Here is a 17,469-nt window from a genome sequence, read left to right as displayed (position 1 = left end):
CAAATCCGGGTTATGGATTGCATTTAAAAAGGCCCCGTGGGAGTGCAATGGGCCCCTGTCTTGCTGCTTAGCAATAATGGTATGGGTTTAGGTTCTGCTGTGTGTACTGGTGGTTGACTGCCCCCCAGCCCAGAGTGTGCATGGAAAATTGTCTGGCAGCCTCCCTGACAGCAAGCAGTGATAGTGCCCATGAAGGGGACCTTGTTGGGCCCGCCCCTTTCACGGTTATCGCTTCTCGGCCTTTTGGCTAAGATCAAGTGTAGTATCTGTTCTTATCAGTTTAATATCTGATACGTCCCCTATCTGGGGACCATATATTAAATGGATTTTTGAGAACGGGGGCCGATTTCGAAGCTTGCTTCCGTCGCCCTATGCATTGACCCGATATGGCAGTATCTTCGGGTACAGTGCACCACCCCCTTACAGGGTTAAAAAGAAAGATTCCTACTTTCATTGCTACCTGCTTGCTGGCTAGCCAGCTAGCCAGCCCTGTGGGCCTTGCTGCTGCTGCTGCTGCAGCCAAAAAACAAAAGGTGGTGCTGCTGCTGCTTCTGCTTCTGCTTGTGTCTGGCCGCTGTTGGAGCGTCCAGGCACAGGACTTCTGCTGCTGCTGACTAAATGGCCTCCTTAATTGGATCATTTGAGTAGCCAGCACACCTGTGCAGGTAGGGCATGACATGATAGGCAGCTGCCTTGATAGCGGGTGGGTGCTGAATGTTCCTAATTGACAAAATAAGATTAATGCTTATGAAGAAATATAAAATCTCATCCCTTCCCCAATATCGCGCCACACCCCTACCCCTTAATTCCCTGGTTGAACTTGATGGACATATGTCTTTTTTCGACCGTACTAACTATGTAACTATGTAACATAACATGGGGGGGGGGGGTCTCCTGGCTGTTCACACAGGTGTGTCATTGCTGTACATTGACCATGCATTGCTTCTGTGGTATTGCAAAGGCAAAGACAAATGCTTCCAGCCATCCATTGCACTAATGGATTGGTCATCAGCTGGCTGTCTATGTCCCGCATCAATATAGACCAATAGACCAAAGTACAGAGGGTTAGGCTATGCTATTGTGCACCTACCTGATGCATCAGAAGGTGCGAGGCCCTTGCTAAATTCTGTGCACAGACTTTGAGATCTATGCTTTAGACTGTATCTAAACCTGCTCCAACATGGACTGACATTCTGGCCTACTTTCAGCCGATGCGACTTGTCTGTCGCTGAACAGTCGCTTTTTATGTATTCAGCACCTATGTATAATGTTGTAAAAATGCTCTAGAAGCTAAAGTCGCAGAAATGTCACACATATTTGGCCTGCAACTTTCTGTGCGACAAATTCAGACAGGAAAAATCAGTATAAATCCTTAGAAAATTATCCCCCAGTGTCTCCATCTGCTGGCGGTATTGAATAAGCATTGCTGCACTGATGGGGTATGCATTAGACGAAAAAAAAGAAGAAAAAGAAGAATAATACGCCCAGAAAAGAGGCGAAAAGGAGAAAAACGTAAAAAAACGTGAAAAAAAAGTAAGAGGAAGAGAAGGGAAAAAAAGGTGGAAATGGGTTTAAAAGTGATTTCGGCGGAGAAATATATATATATATATATATATATATATATATATATATATATATACGCGCACACACACACATATATATAAACGTATTCTCCGTTGAGATATTGCAGCCGCTGCTGTGTCCAGGCCCAGGAGCCTTAGCACTGTGCTGTGATGTCACTCAATACCACTGACATCACTAGGTGTAAACAACATCTCTCCTTTGCTGTGTATGTGACTATGGAGCTGTTTGGTGATGTCGTCTATTATGGCCTTCATAGAAGCAACAGGAGATTGTTGCATCCATCTAGAACCCTCAGAACTACAGTGCTATGATGTCACTCACTTCCACAGGCCTTGCAGAGTGTAAACAACAACAACCCAGCTTTGTTGTGTATGTAACCATAGGGATTTGTGATGTCACCTAGAACCTTCACAGCAGCGACAGCTTTATGAGGAGCATCAGCACTGCTCTGCCTGAGCAGAACCATCACCGCCATAGGTTGTCAAATAACCCGGGTTTAACCCACACAGGTAAGTCCAATGGGGTGCAGGCATGTCCTCTATGCTTACAGCTTCCCGTGGGTGTTGGTTTGATACCGTTTGGGGACAGCCAAGGAGGCATCTGCAGGCAACAAAGGTAGGTGTGTGCTTGTGTGTGTGTTTCCTATGCAGATCCTAAGCCCAGTGTCACATGCAAGTAGGAGGAGTAAGAAGGGTTCCTGGCAAATCCGGGTTATGGATTGCATTTAAAAAGGCCCCGTGGGAGTGCAATGGGCCCCTGTCTTGCTGCTTAGCAATAATGGTATGGGTTTAGGTTCTGCTGTGTGTACTGGTGGTTGACTGCCCCCCAGCCCAGAGTGTGCATGGAAAATTGTCTGGCAGCCTCCCTGACAGCAAGCAGTGATAGTGCCCATGAAGGGGACCTTGTTGGGCCCGCCCCTTTCACGGTTATCGCTTCTCGGCCTTTTGGCTAAGATCAAGTGTAGTATCTGTTCTTATCAGTTTAATATCTGATACGTCCCCTATCTGGGGACCATATATTAAATGGATTTTTGAGAACGGGGGCCGATTTCGAAGCTTGCTTCCGTCGCCCTATGCATTGACCCGATATGGCAGTATCTTCGGGTACAGTGCACCACCCCCTTACAGGGTTAAAAAGAAAGATTCCTACTTTCATTGCTACCTGCTTGCTGGCTAGCCAGCTAGCCAGCCCTGTGGGCCTTGCTGCTGCTGCTGCTGCAGCCAAAAAACAAAAGGTGGTGCTGCTGCTGCTTCTGCTTCTGCTTGTGTCTGGCCGCTGTTGGAGCGTCCAGGCACAGGACTTCTGCTGCTGCTGACTAAATGGCCTCCTTAATTGGATCATTTGAGTAGCCAGCACACCTGTGCAGGTAGGGCATGACATGATAGGCAGCTGCCTTGATAGCGGGTGGGTGCTGAATGTTCCTAATTGACAAAATAAGATTAATGCTTATGAAGAAATATAAAATCTCATCCCTTCCCCAATATCGCGCCACACCCCTACCCCTTAATTCCCTGGTTGAACTTGATGGACATATGTCTTTTTTCGACCGTACTAACTATGTAACTATGTAACATAACATGGGGGGGGGGGGTCTCCTGGCTGTTCACACAGGTGTGTCATTGCTGTACATTGACCATGCATTGCTTCTGTGGTATTGCAAAGGCAAAGACAAATGCTTCCAGCCATCCATTGCACTAATGGATTGGTCATCAGCTGGCTGTCTATGTCCCGCATCAATATAGACCAAAGTACAGAGGGTTAGGCTATGCTATTGTGCACCTACCTGATGCATCAGAAGGTGCGAGGCCCTTGCTAAATTCTGTGCACAGACTTTGAGATCTATGCTTTAGACTGTATCTAAACCTGCTCCAACATGGACTGACATTCTGGCCTACTTTCAGCCGATGCGACTTGTCTGTCGCTGAACAGTCGCTTTTTATGTATTCAGCACCTATGTATAATGTTGTAAAAATGCTCTAGAAGCTAAAGTCGCAGAAATGTCACACATATTTGGCCTGCAACTTTCTGTGCGACAAATTCAGACAGGAAAAATCAGTATAAATCCTTAGAAAATTATCCCCCAGTGTCTCCATCTGCTGGCGGTATTGAATAAGCATTGCTGCACTGATGGGGTATGCATTAGACGAAAAAAAAGAAGAAAAAGAAGAATAATACGCCCAGAAAAGAGGCGAAAAGGAGAAAAACGTAAAAAAACGTGAAAAAAAAGTAAGAGGAAGAGAAGGGAAAAAAAGGTGGAAATGGGTTTAAAAGTGATTTCGGCGGAGAATATATATATATATATATATATATATATATATATATATATATATACGCGCACACACACACATATATATAAACGTATTCTCCGTTGAGATATTGCAGCCGCTGCTGTGTCCAGGCCCAGGAGCCTTAGCACTGTGCTGTGATGTCACTCAATACCACTGACATCACTAGGTGTAAACAACATCTCTCCTTTGCTGTGTATGTGACTATGGAGCTGTTTGGTGATGTCGTCTATTATGGCCTTCATAGAAGCAACAGGAGATTGTTGCATCCATCTAGAACCCTCAGAACTACAGTGCTATGATGTCACTCACTTCCACAGGCCTTGCAGAGTGTAAACAACAACAACCCAGCTTTGTTGTGTATGTAACCATAGGGATTTGTGATGTCACCTAGAACCTTCACAGCAGCGACAGCTTTATGAGGAGCATCAGCACTGCTCTGCCTGAGCAGAACCATCACCGCCATAGGTTGTCAAATAACCCGGGTTTAACCCACACAGGTAAGTCCAATGGGGTGCAGGCATGTCCTCTATGCTTACAGCTTCCCGTGGGTGTTGGTTTGATACCGTTTGGGGACAGCCAAGGAGGCATCTGCAGGCAACAAAGGTAGGTGTGTGCTTGTGTGTGTGTTTCCTATGCAGATCCTAAGCCCAGTGTCACATGCAAGTAGGAGGAGTAAGAAGGGTTCCTGGCAAATCCGGGTTATGGATTGCATTTAAAAAGGCCCCGTGGGAGTGCAATGGGCCCCTGTCTTGCTGCTTAGCAATAATGGTATGGGTTTAGGTTCTGCTGTGTGTACTGGTGGTTGACTGCCCCCCAGCCCAGAGTGTGCATGGAAAATTGTCTGGCAGCCTCCCTGACAGCAAGCAGTGATAGTGCCCATGAAGGGGACCTTGTTGGGCCCGCCCCTTTCACGGTTATCGCTTCTCGGCCTTTTGGCTAAGATCAAGTGTAGTATCTGTTCTTATCAGTTTAATATCTGATACGTCCCCTATCTGGGGACCATATATTAAATGGATTTTTGAGAACGGGGGCCGATTTCGAAGCTTGCTTCCGTCGCCCTATGCATTGACCCGATATGGCAGTATCTTCGGGTACAGTGCACCACCCCCTTACAGGGTTAAAAAGAAAGATTCCTACTTTCATTGCTACCTGCTTGCTGGCTAGCCAGCTAGCCAGCCCTGTGGGCCTTGCTGCTGCTGCTGCTGCAGCCAAAAAACAAAAGGTGGTGCTGCTGCTGCTTCTGCTTCTGCTTGTGTCTGGCCGCTGTTGGAGCGTCCAGGCACAGGACTTCTGCTGCTGCTGACTAAATGGCCTCCTTAATTGGATCATTTGAGTAGCCAGCACACCTGTGCAGGTAGGGCATGACATGATAGGCAGCTGCCTTGATAGCGGGTGGGTGCTGAATGTTCCTAATTGACAAAATAAGATTAATGCTTATGAAGAAATATAAAATCTCATCCCTTCCCCAATATCGCGCCACACCCCTACCCCTTAATTCCCTGGTTGAACTTGATGGACATATGTCTTTTTTCGACCGTACTAACTATGTAACTATGTAACATAACATGGGGGGGGGGGGTCTCCTGGCTGTTCACACAGGTGTGTCATTGCTGTACATTGACCATGCATTGCTTCTGTGGTATTGCAAAGGCAAAGACAAATGCTTCCAGCCATCCATTGCACTAATGGATTGGTCATCAGCTGGCTGTCTATGTCCCGCATCAATATAGACCAAAGTACAGAGGGTTAGGCTATGCTATTGTGCACCTACCTGATGCATCAGAAGGTGCGAGGCCCTTGCTAAATTCTGTGCACAGACTTTGAGATCTATGCTTTAGACTGTATCTAAACCTGCTCCAACATGGACTGACATTCTGGCCTACTTTCAGCCGATGCGACTTGTCTGTCGCTGAACAGTCGCTTTTTATGTATTCAGCACCTATGTATAATGTTGTAAAAATGCTCTAGAAGCTAAAGTCGCAGAAATGTCACACATATTTGGCCTGCAACTTTCTGTGCGACAAATTCAGACAGGAAAAATCAGTATAAATCCTTAGAAAATTATCCCCCAGTGTCTCCATCTGCTGGCGGTATTGAATAAGCATTGCTGCACTGATGGGGTATGCATTAGACGAAAAAAAAGAAGAAAAAGAAGAATAATACGCCCAGAAAAGAGGCGAAAAGGAGAAAAACGTAAAAAAACGTGAAAAAAAAGTAAGAGGAAGAGAAGGGAAAAAAAGGTGGAAATGGGTTTAAAAGTGATTTCGGCGGAGAATATATATATATATATATATATATATATATATATATATATATATATACGCGCACACACACACATATATATAAACGTATTCTCCGTTGAGATATTGCAGCCGCTGCTGTGTCCAGGCCCAGGAGCCTTAGCACTGTGCTGTGATGTCACTCAATACCACTGACATCACTAGGTGTAAACAACATCTCTCCTTTGCTGTGTATGTGACTATGGAGCTGTTTGGTGATGTCGTCTATTATGGCCTTCATAGAAGCAACAGGAGATTGTTGCATCCATCTAGAACCCTCAGAACTACAGTGCTATGATGTCACTCACTTCCACAGGCCTTGCAGAGTGTAAACAACAACAACCCAGCTTTGTTGTGTATGTAACCATAGGGATTTGTGATGTCACCTAGAACCTTCACAGCAGCGACAGCTTTATGAGGAGCATCAGCACTGCTCTGCCTGAGCAGAACCATCACCGCCATAGGTTGTCAAATAACCCGGGTTTAACCCACACAGGTAAGTCCAATGGGGTGCAGGCATGTCCTCTATGCTTACAGCTTCCCGTGGGTGTTGGTTTGATACCGTTTGGGGACAGCCAAGGAGGCATCTGCAGGCAACAAAGGTAGGTGTGTGCTTGTGTGTGTGTTTCCTATGCAGATCCTAAGCCCAGTGTCACATGCAAGTAGGAGGAGTAAGAAGGGTTCCTGGCAAATCCGGGTTATGGATTGCATTTAAAAAGGCCCCGTGGGAGTGCAATGGGCCCCTGTCTTGCTGCTTAGCAATAATGGTATGGGTTTAGGTTCTGCTGTGTGTACTGGTGGTTGACTGCCCCCCAGCCCAGAGTGTGCATGGAAAATTGTCTGGCAGCCTCCCTGACAGCAAGCAGTGATAGTGCCCATGAAGGGGACCTTGTTGGGCCCGCCCCTTTCACGGTTATCGCTTCTCGGCCTTTTGGCTAAGATCAAGTGTAGTATCTGTTCTTATCAGTTTAATATCTGATACGTCCCCTATCTGGGGACCATATATTAAATGGATTTTTGAGAACGGGGGCCGATTTCGAAGCTTGCTTCCGTCGCCCTATGCATTGACCCGATATGGCAGTATCTTCGGGTACAGTGCACCACCCCCTTACAGGGTTAAAAAGAAAGATTCCTACTTTCATTGCTACCTGCTTGCTGGCTAGCCAGCTAGCCAGCCCTGTGGGCCTTGCTGCTGCTGCTGCTGCAGCCAAAAAACAAAAGGTGGTGCTGCTGCTGCTTCTGCTTCTGCTTGTGTCTGGCCGCTGTTGGAGCGTCCAGGCACAGGACTTCTGCTGCTGCTGACTAAATGGCCTCCTTAATTGGATCATTTGAGTAGCCAGCACACCTGTGCAGGTAGGGCATGACATGATAGGCAGCTGCCTTGATAGCGGGTGGGTGCTGAATGTTCCTAATTGACAAAATAAGATTAATGCTTATGAAGAAATATAAAATCTCATCCCTTCCCCAATATCGCGCCACACCCCTACCCCTTAATTCCCTGGTTGAACTTGATGGACATATGTCTTTTTTCGACCGTACTAACTATGTAACTATGTAACATAACATGGGGGGGGGGGGGTCTCCTGGCTGTTCACACAGGTGTGTCATTGCTGTACATTGACCATGCATTGCTTCTGTGGTATTGCAAAGGCAAAGACAAATGCTTCCAGCCATCCATTGCACTAATGGATTGGTCATCAGCTGGCTGTCTATGTCCCGCATCAATATAGACCAAAGTACAGAGGGTTAGGCTATGCTATTGTGCACCTACCTGATGCATCAGAAGGTGCGAGGCCCTTGCTAAATTCTGTGCACAGACTTTGAGATCTATGCTTTAGACTGTATCTAAACCTGCTCCAACATGGACTGACATTCTGGCCTACTTTCAGCCGATGCGACTTGTCTGTCGCTGAACAGTCGCTTTTTATGTATTCAGCACCTATGTATAATGTTGTAAAAATGCTCTAGAAGCTAAAGTCGCAGAAATGTCACACATATTTGGCCTGCAACTTTCTGTGCGACAAATTCAGACAGGAAAAATCAGTATAAATCCTTAGAAAATTATCCCCCAGTGTCTCCATCTGCTGGCGGTATTGAATAAGCATTGCTGCACTGATGGGGTATGCATTAGACGAAAAAAAAGAAGAAAAAGAAGAATAATACGCCCAGAAAAGAGGCGAAAAGGAGAAAAACGTAAAAAAACGTGAAAAAAAAGTAAGAGGAAGAGAAGGGAAAAAAAGGTGGAAATGGGTTTAAAAGTGATTTCGGCGGAGAAATATATATATATATATATATATATATATATATATATATATATACGCGCACACACACACATATATATAAACGTATTCTCCGTTGAGATATTGCAGCCGCTGCTGTGTCCAGGCCCAGGAGCCTTAGCACTGTGCTGTGATGTCACTCAATACCACTGACATCACTAGGTGTAAACAACATCTCTCCTTTGCTGTGTATGTGACTATGGAGCTGTTTGGTGATGTCGTCTATTATGGCCTTCATAGAAGCAACAGGAGATTGTTGCATCCATCTAGAACCCTCAGAACTACAGTGCTATGATGTCACTCACTTCCACAGGCCTTGCAGAGTGTAAACAACAACAACCCAGCTTTGTTGTGTATGTAACCATAGGGATTTGTGATGTCACCTAGAACCTTCACAGCAGCGACAGCTTTATGAGGAGCATCAGCACTGCTCTGCCTGAGCAGAACCATCACCGCCATAGGTTGTCAAATAACCCGGGTTTAACCCACACAGGTAAGTCCAATGGGGTGCAGGCATGTCCTCTATGCTTACAGCTTCCCGTGGGTGTTGGTTTGATACCGTTTGGGGACAGCCAAGGAGGCATCTGCAGGCAACAAAGGTAGGTGTGTGCTTGTGTGTGTTTCCTATGCAGATCCTAAGCCCAGTGTCACATGCAAGTAGGAGGAGTAAGAAGGGTTCCTGGCAAATCCGGGTTATGGATTGCATTTAAAAAGGCCCCGTGGGAGTGCAATGGGCCCCTGTCTTGCTGCTTAGCAATAATGGTATGGGTTTAGGTTCTGCTGTGTGTACTGGTGGTTGACTGCCCCCCAGCCCAGAGTGTGCATGGAAAATTGTCTGGCAGCCTCCCTGACAGCAAGCAGTGATAGTGCCCATGAAGGGGACCTTGTTGGGCCCGCCCCTTTCACGGTTATCGCTTCTCGGCCTTTTGGCTAAGATCAAGTGTAGTATCTGTTCTTATCAGTTTAATATCTGATACGTCCCCTATCTGGGGACCATATATTAAATGGATTTTTGAGAACGGGGGCCGATTTCGAAGCTTGCTTCCGTCGCCCTATGCATTGACCCGATATGGCAGTATCTTCGGGTACAGTGCACCACCCCCTTACAGGGTTAAAAAGAAAGATTCCTACTTTCATTGCTACCTGCTTGCTGGCTAGCCAGCTAGCCAGCCCTGTGGGCCTTGCTGCTGCTGCTGCTGCAGCCAAAAAACAAAAGGTGGTGCTGCTGCTGCTTCTGCTTCTGCTTGTGTCTGGCCGCTGTTGGAGCGTCCAGGCACAGGACTTCTGCTGCTGCTGACTAAATGGCCTCCTTAATTGGATCATTTGAGTAGCCAGCACACCTGTGCAGGTAGGGCATGACATGATAGGCAGCTGCCTTGATAGCGGGTGGGTGCTGAATGTTCCTAATTGACAAAATAAGATTAATGCTTATGAAGAAATATAAAATCTCATCCCTTCCCCAATATCGCGCCACACCCCTACCCCTTAATTCCCTGGTTGAACTTGATGGACATATGTCTTTTTTCGACCGTACTAACTATGTAACTATGTAACATAACATGGGGGGGGGGGGTCTCCTGGCTGTTCACACAGGTGTGTCATTGCTGTACATTGACCATGCATTGCTTCTGTGGTATTGCAAAGGCAAAGACAAATGCTTCCAGCCATCCATTGCACTAATGGATTGGTCATCAGCTGGCTGTCTATGTCCCGCATCAATATAGACCAAAGTACAGAGGGTTAGGCTATGCTATTGTGCACCTACCTGATGCATCAGAAGGTGCGAGGCCCTTGCTAAATTCTGTGCACAGACTTTGAGATCTATGCTTTAGACTGTATCTAAACCTGCTCCAACATGGACTGACATTCTGGCCTACTTTCAGCCGATGCGACTTGTCTGTCGCTGAACAGTCGCTTTTTATGTATTCAGCACCTATGTATAATGTTGTAAAAATGCTCTAGAAGCTAAAGTCGCAGAAATGTCACACATATTTGGCCTGCAACTTTCTGTGCGACAAATTCAGACAGGAAAAATCAGTATAAATCCTTAGAAAATTATCCCCCAGTGTCTCCATCTGCTGGCGGTATTGAATAAGCATTGCTGCACTGATGGGGTATGCATTAGACGAAAAAAAAGAAGAAAAAGAAGAATAATACGCCCAGAAAAGAGGCGAAAAGGAGAAAAACGTAAAAAAACGTGAAAAAAAAGTAAGAGGAAGAGAAGGGAAAAAAAGGAAAAAGGTGGAAATGGGTTTAAAAGTGATTTCGGCGGAGAATATATATATATATATATATATATATATATATATATATATATATACGCGCACACACACACATATATATAAACGTATTCTCCGTTGAGATATTGCAGCCGCTGCTGTGTCCAGGCCCAGGAGCCTTAGCACTGTGCTGTGATGTCACTCAATACCACTGACATCACTAGGTGTAAACAACATCTCTCCTTTGCTGTGTATGTGACTATGGAGCTGTTTGGTGATGTCGTCTATTATGGCCTTCATAGAAGCAACAGGAGATTGTTGCATCCATCTAGAACCCTCAGAACTACAGTGCTATGATGTCACTCACTTCCACAGGCCTTGCAGAGTGTAAACAACAACAACCCAGCTTTGTTGTGTATGTAACCATAGGGATTTGTGATGTCACCTAGAACCTTCACAGCAGCGACAGCTTTATGAGGAGCATCAGCACTGCTCTGCCTGAGCAGAACCATCACCGCCATAGGTTGTCAAATAACCCGGGTTTAACCCACACAGGTAAGTCCAATGGGGTGCAGGCATGTCCTCTATGCTTACAGCTTCCCGTGGGTGTTGGTTTGATACCGTTTGGGGACAGCCAAGGAGGCATCTGCAGGCAACAAAGGTAGGTGTGTGCTTGTGTGTGTGTTTCCTATGCAGATCCTAAGCCCAGTGTCACATGCAAGTAGGAGGAGTAAGAAGGGTTCCTGGCAAATCCGGGTTATGGATTGCATTTAAAAAGGCCCCGTGGGAGTGCAATGGGCCCCTGTCTTGCTGCTTAGCAATAATGGTATGGGTTTAGGTTCTGCTGTGTGTACTGGTGGTTGACTGCCCCCCAGCCCAGAGTGTGCATGGAAAATTGTCTGGCAGCCTCCCTGACAGCAAGCAGTGATAGTGCCCATGAAGGGGACCTTGTTGGGCCCGCCCCTTTCACGGTTATCGCTTCTCGGCCTTTTGGCTAAGATCAAGTGTAGTATCTGTTCTTATCAGTTTAATATCTGATACGTCCCCTATCTGGGGACCATATATTAAATGGATTTTTGAGAACGGGGGCCGATTTCGAAGCTTGCTTCCGTCGCCCTATGCATTGACCCGATATGGCAGTATCTTCGGGTACAGTGCACCACCCCCTTACAGGGTTAAAAAGAAAGATTCCTACTTTCATTGCTACCTGCTTGCTGGCTAGCCAGCTAGCCAGCCCTGTGGGCCTTGCTGCTGCTGCTGCTGCAGCCAAAAAACAAAAGGTGGTGCTGCTGCTGCTGCTGCTTCTGCTTCTGCTTGTGTCTGGCCGCTGTTGGAGCGTCCAGGCACAGGACTTCTGCTGCTGCTGACTAAATGGCCTCCTTAATTGGATCATTTGAGTAGCCAGCACACCTGTGCAGGTAGGGCATGACATGATAGGCAGCTGCCTTGATAGCGGGTGGGTGCTGAATGTTCCTAATTGACAAAATAAGATTAATGCTTATGAAGAAATATAAAATCTCATCCCTTCCCCAATATCGCGCCACACCCCTACCCCTTAATTCCCTGGTTGAACTTGATGGACATATGTCTTTTTTCGACCGTACTAACTATGTAACTATGTAACATAACATGGGGGGGGGGGGGTCTCCTGGCTGTTCACACAGGTGTGTCATTGCTGTACATTGACCATGCATTGCTTCTGTGGTATTGCAAAGGCAAAGACAAATGCTTCCAGCCATCCATTGCACTAATGGATTGGTCATCAGCTGGCTGTCTATGTCCCGCATCAATATAGACCAAAGTACAGAGGGTTAGGCTATGCTATTGTGCACCTACCTGATGCATCAGAAGGTGCGAGGCCCTTGCTAAATTCTGTGCACAGACTTTGAGATCTATGCTTTAGACTGTATCTAAACCTGCTCCAACATGGACTGACATTCTGGCCTACTTTCAGCCGATGCGACTTGTCTGTCGCTGAACAGTCGCTTTTTATGTATTCAGCACCTATGTATAATGTTGTAAAAATGCTCTAGAAGCTAAAGTCGCAGAAATGTCACACATATTTGGCCTGCAACTTTCTGTGCGACAAATTCAGACAGGAAAAATCAGTATAAATCCTTAGAAAATTATCCCCCAGTGTCTCCATCTGCTGGCGGTATTGAATAAGCATTGCTGCACTGATGGGGTATGCATTAGACGAAAAAAAAGAAGAAAAAGAAGAATAATACGCCCAGAAAAGAGGCGAAAAGGAGAAAAACGTAAAAAAACGTGAAAAAAAAGTAAGAGGAAGAGAAGGGAAAAAAAGGTGGAAATGGGTTTAAAAGTGATTTCGGCGGAGAAATATATATATATATATATATATATATATATATATATATATATACGCGCACACACACACATATATATAAACGTATTCTCCGTTGAGATATTGCAGCCGCTGCTGTGTCCAGGCCCAGGAGCCTTAGCACTGTGCTGTGATGTCACTCAATACCACTGACATCACTAGGTGTAAACAACATCTCTCCTTTGCTGTGTATGTGACTATGGAGCTGTTTGGTGATGTCGTCTATTATGGCCTTCATAGAAGCAACAGGAGATTGTTGCATCCATCTAGAACCCTCAGAACTACAGTGCTATGATGTCACTCACTTCCACAGGCCTTGCAGAGTGTAAACAACAACAACCCAGCTTTGTTGTGTATGTAACCATAGGGATTTGTGATGTCACCTAGAACCTTCACAGCAGCGACAGCTTTATGAGGAGCATCAGCACTGCTCTGCCTGAGCAGAACCATCACCGCCATAGGTTGTCAAATAACCCGGGTTTAACCCACACAGGTAAGTCCAATGGGGTGCAGGCATGTCCTCTATGCTTACAGCTTCCCGTGGGTGTTGGTTTGATACCGTTTGGGGACAGCCAAGGAGGCATCTGCAGGCAACAAAGGTAGGTGTGTGCTTGTGTGTGTGTTTCCTATGCAGATCCTAAGCCCAGTGTCACATGCAAGTAGGAGGAGTAAGAAGGGTTCCTGGCAAATCCGGGTTATGGATTGCATTTAAAAAGGCCCCGTGGGAGTGCAATGGGCCCCTGTCTTGCTGCTTAGCAATAATGGTATGGGTTTAGGTTCTGCTGTGTGTACTGGTGGTTGACTGCCCCCCAGCCCAGAGTGTGCATGGAAAATTGTCTGGCAGCCTCCCTGACAGCAAGCAGTGATAGTGCCCATGAAGGGGACCTTGTTGGGCCCGCCCCTTTCACGGTTATCGCTTCTCGGCCTTTTGGCTAAGATCAAGTGTAGTATCTGTTCTTATCAGTTTAATATCTGATACGTCCCCTATCTGGGGACCATATATTAAATGGATTTTTGAGAACGGGGGCCGATTTCGAAGCTTGCTTCCGTCGCCCTATGCATTGACCCGATATGGCAGTATCTTCGGGTACAGTGCACCACCCCCTTACAGGGTTAAAAAGAAAGATTCCTACTTTCATTGCTACCTGCTTGCTGGCTAGCCAGCTAGCCAGCCCTGTGGGCCTTGCTGCTGCTGCTGCTGCAGCCAAAAAACAAAAGGTGGTGCTGCTGCTGCTTCTGCTTCTGCTTGTGTCTGGCCGCTGTTGGAGCGTCCAGGCACAGGACTTCTGCTGCTGCTGACTAAATGGCCTCCTTAATTGGATCATTTGAGTAGCCAGCACACCTGTGCAGGTAGGGCATGACATGATAGGCAGCTGCCTTGATAGCGGGTGGGTGCTGAATGTTCCTAATTGACAAAATAAGATTAATGCTTATGAAGAAATATAAAATCTCATCCCTTCCCCAATATCGCGCCACACCCCTACCCCTTAATTCCCTGGTTGAACTTGATGGACATATGTCTTTTTTCGACCGTACTAACTATGTAACTATGTAACATAACATGGGGGGGGGGGGGTCTCCTGGCTGTTCACACAGGTGTGTCATTGCTGTACATTGACCATGCATTGCTTCTGTGGTATTGCAAAGGCAAAGACAAATGCTTCCAGCCATCCATTGCACTAATGGATTGGTCATCAGCTGGCTGTCTATGTCCCGCATCAATATAGACCAAAGTACAGAGGGTTAGGCTATGCTATTGTGCACCTACCTGATGCATCAGAAGGTGCGAGGCCCTTGCTAAATTCTGTGCACAGACTTTGAGATCTATGCTTTAGACTGTATCTAAACCTGCTCCAACATGGACTGACATTCTGGCCTACTTTCAGCCGATGCGACTTGTCTGTCGCTGAACAGTCGCTTTTTATGTATTCAGCACCTATGTATAATGTTGTAAAAATGCTCTAGAAGCTAAAGTCGCAGAAATGTCACACATATTTGGCCTGCAACTTTCTGTGCGACAAATTCAGACAGGAAAAATCAGTATAAATCCTTAGAAAATTATCCCCCAGTGTCTCCATCTGCTGGCGGTATTGAATAAGCATTGCTGCACTGATGGGGTATGCATTAGACGAAAAAAAAGAAGAAAAAGAAGAATAATACGCCCAGAAAAGAGGCGAAAAGGAGAAAAACGTAAAAAAACGTGAAAAAAAAGTAAGAGGAAGAGAAGGGAAAAAAAGGTGGAAATGGGTTTAAAAGTGATTTCGGCGGAGATATATATATATATATATATATATATATATATATATATATATATACGCGCACACACACACATATATATAAACGTATTCTCCGTTGAGATATTGCAGCCGCTGCTGTGTCCAGGCCCAGGAGCCTTAGCACTGTGCTGTGATGTCACTCAATACCACTGACATCACTAGGTGTAAACAACATCTCTCCTTTGCTGTGTATGTGACTATGGAGCTGTTTGGTGATGTCGTCTATTATGGCCTTCATAGAAGCAACAGGAGATTGTTGCATCCATCTAGAACCCTCAGAACTACAGTGCTATGATGTCACTCACTTCCACAGGCCTTGCAGAGTGTAAACAACAACAACCCAGCTTTGTTGTGTATGTAACCATAGGGATTTGTGATGTCACCTAGAACCTTCACAGCAGCGACAGCTTTATGAGGAGCATCAGCACTGCTCTGCCTGAGCAGAACCATCACCGCCATAGGTTGTCAAATAACCCGGGTTTAACCCACACAGGTAAGTCCAATGGGGTGCAGGCATGTCCTCTATGCTTACAGCTTCCCGTGGGTGTTGGTTTGATACCGTTTGGGGACAGCCAAGGAGGCATCTGCAGGCAACAAAGGTAGGTGTGTGCTTGTGTGTGTGTTTCCTATGCAGATCCTAAGCCCAGTGTCACATGCAAGTAGGAGGAGTAAGAAGGGTTCCTGGCAAATCCGGGTTATGGATTGCATTTAAAAAGGCCCCGTGGGAGTGCAATGGGCCCCTGTCTTGCTGCTTAGCAATAATGGTATGGGTTTAGGTTCTGCTGTGTGTACTGGTGGTTGACTGCCCCCCAGCCCAGAGTGTGCATGGAAAATTGTCTGGCAGCCTCCCTGACAGCAAGCAGTGATAGTGCCCATGAAGGGGACCTTGTTGGGCCCGCCCCTTTCACGGTTATCGCTTCTCGGCCTTTTGGCTAAGATCAAGTGTAGTATCTGTTCTTATCAGTTTAATATCTGATACGTCCCCTATCTGGGGACCATATATTAAATGGATTTTTGAGAACGGGGGCCGATTTCGAAGCTTGCTTCCGTCGCCCTATGCATTGACCCGATATGGCAGTATCTTCGGGTACAGTGCACCACCCCCTTACAGGGTTAAAAAGAAAGATTCCTACTTTCATTGCTACCTGCTTGCTGGCTAGCCAGCTAGCCAGCCCTGTGGGCCTTGCTGCTGCTGCTGCTGCAGCCAAAAAACAAAAGGTGGTGCTGCTGCTGCTTCTGCTTCTGCTTGTGTCTGGCCGCTGTTGGAGCGTCCAGGCACAGGACTTCTGCTGCTGCTGACTAAATGGCCTCCTTAATTGGATCATTTGAGTAGCCAGCACACCTGTGCAGGTAGGGCATGACATGATAGGCAGCTGCCTTGATAGCGGGTGGGTGCTGAATGTTCCTAATTGACAAAATAAGATTAATGCTTATGAAGAAATATAAAATCTCATCCCTTCCCCAATATCGCGCCACACCCCTACCCCTTAATTCCCTGGTTGAACTTGATGGACATATGTCTTTTTTCGACCGTACTAACTATGTAACTATGTAACATAACATGGGGGGGGGGGGGTCTCCTGGCTGTTCACACAGGTGTGTCATTGCTGTACATTGACCATGCATTGCTTCTGTGGTATTGCAAAGGCAAAGACAAATGCTTCCAGCCATCCATTGCACTAATGGATTGGTCATCAGCTGGCTGTCTATGTCCCGCATCAATATAGACCAAAGTACAGAGGGTTAGGCTATGCTATTGTGCACCTACCTGATGCATCAGAAGGTGCGAGGCCCTTGCTAAATTCTGTGCACAGACTTTGAGATCTATGCTTTAGACTGTATCTAAACCTGCTCCAACATGGACTGACATTCTGGCCTACTTTCAGCCGATGCGACTTGTCTGTCGCTGAACAGTCGCTTTTTATGTATTCAGCACCTATGTATAATGTTGTAAAAATGCTCTAGAAGCTAAAGTCGCAGAAATGTCACACATATTTGGCCTGCAACTTTCTGTGCGACAAATTCAGACAGGAAAAATCAGTATAAATCCTTAGAAAATTATCCCCCAGTGTCTCCATCTGCTGGCGGTATTGAATAAGCATTGCTGCACTGATGGGGTATGCATTAGACGAAAAAAAAGAAGAAAAAGAAGAATAATACGCCCAGAAAAGAGGCGAAAAGGAGAAAAACGTAAAAAAAC

At 46.2% G+C, this 17,469-nt stretch overlaps 8 non-coding genes across 8 annotated transcripts; all 8 read left to right on the top strand.

Moving 5' to 3' along the window:
- The first annotated feature begins 227 nt into the window (after positions 1-227).
- LOC130298585 (U2 spliceosomal RNA) lies at positions 228-418 on the top strand. Its single transcript, XR_008849915.1, has one exon. It is a non-coding gene; the product is annotated as a U2 spliceosomal RNA (small nuclear RNA).
- A 2,094-nt stretch (positions 419-2,512) lies between these two features.
- Positions 2,513-2,703, top strand: LOC130298584 (U2 spliceosomal RNA). The gene has a single exon (XR_008849914.1). It is a non-coding gene; the product is annotated as a U2 spliceosomal RNA (small nuclear RNA).
- A 2,085-nt stretch (positions 2,704-4,788) lies between these two features.
- On the top strand, positions 4,789-4,979 carry LOC130298583 (U2 spliceosomal RNA). Its single transcript, XR_008849913.1, has one exon. It is a non-coding gene; the product is annotated as a U2 spliceosomal RNA (small nuclear RNA).
- Positions 4,980-7,066: 2,087 nt separating this feature from the next.
- Positions 7,067-7,257, top strand: LOC130298642 (U2 spliceosomal RNA). The gene has a single exon (XR_008849970.1). It is a non-coding gene; the product is annotated as a U2 spliceosomal RNA (small nuclear RNA).
- A 2,083-nt stretch (positions 7,258-9,340) lies between these two features.
- Positions 9,341-9,531, top strand: LOC130298641 (U2 spliceosomal RNA). Its single transcript, XR_008849969.1, has one exon. It is a non-coding gene; the product is annotated as a U2 spliceosomal RNA (small nuclear RNA).
- Positions 9,532-11,623: 2,092 nt separating this feature from the next.
- LOC130298640 (U2 spliceosomal RNA) lies at positions 11,624-11,814 on the top strand. Its single transcript, XR_008849968.1, has one exon. It is a non-coding gene; the product is annotated as a U2 spliceosomal RNA (small nuclear RNA).
- Positions 11,815-13,905: 2,091 nt separating this feature from the next.
- Positions 13,906-14,096, top strand: LOC130298639 (U2 spliceosomal RNA). Its single transcript, XR_008849967.1, has one exon. It is a non-coding gene; the product is annotated as a U2 spliceosomal RNA (small nuclear RNA).
- A 2,085-nt stretch (positions 14,097-16,181) lies between these two features.
- On the top strand, positions 16,182-16,372 carry LOC130298638 (U2 spliceosomal RNA). Its single transcript, XR_008849966.1, has one exon. It is a non-coding gene; the product is annotated as a U2 spliceosomal RNA (small nuclear RNA).
- The last annotated feature ends 1,097 nt before the right edge of the window (positions 16,373-17,469 follow it).

Source organism: Hyla sarda, unplaced genomic scaffold (assembly GCF_029499605.1).
Source record: "Hyla sarda isolate aHylSar1 unplaced genomic scaffold, aHylSar1.hap1 scaffold_1008, whole genome shotgun sequence".
Classification (NCBI taxonomy): Eukaryota; Metazoa; Chordata; class Amphibia; order Anura; family Hylidae; genus Hyla; species Hyla sarda.
This window is presented reverse-complemented; position numbering and strand designations above follow the sequence as displayed.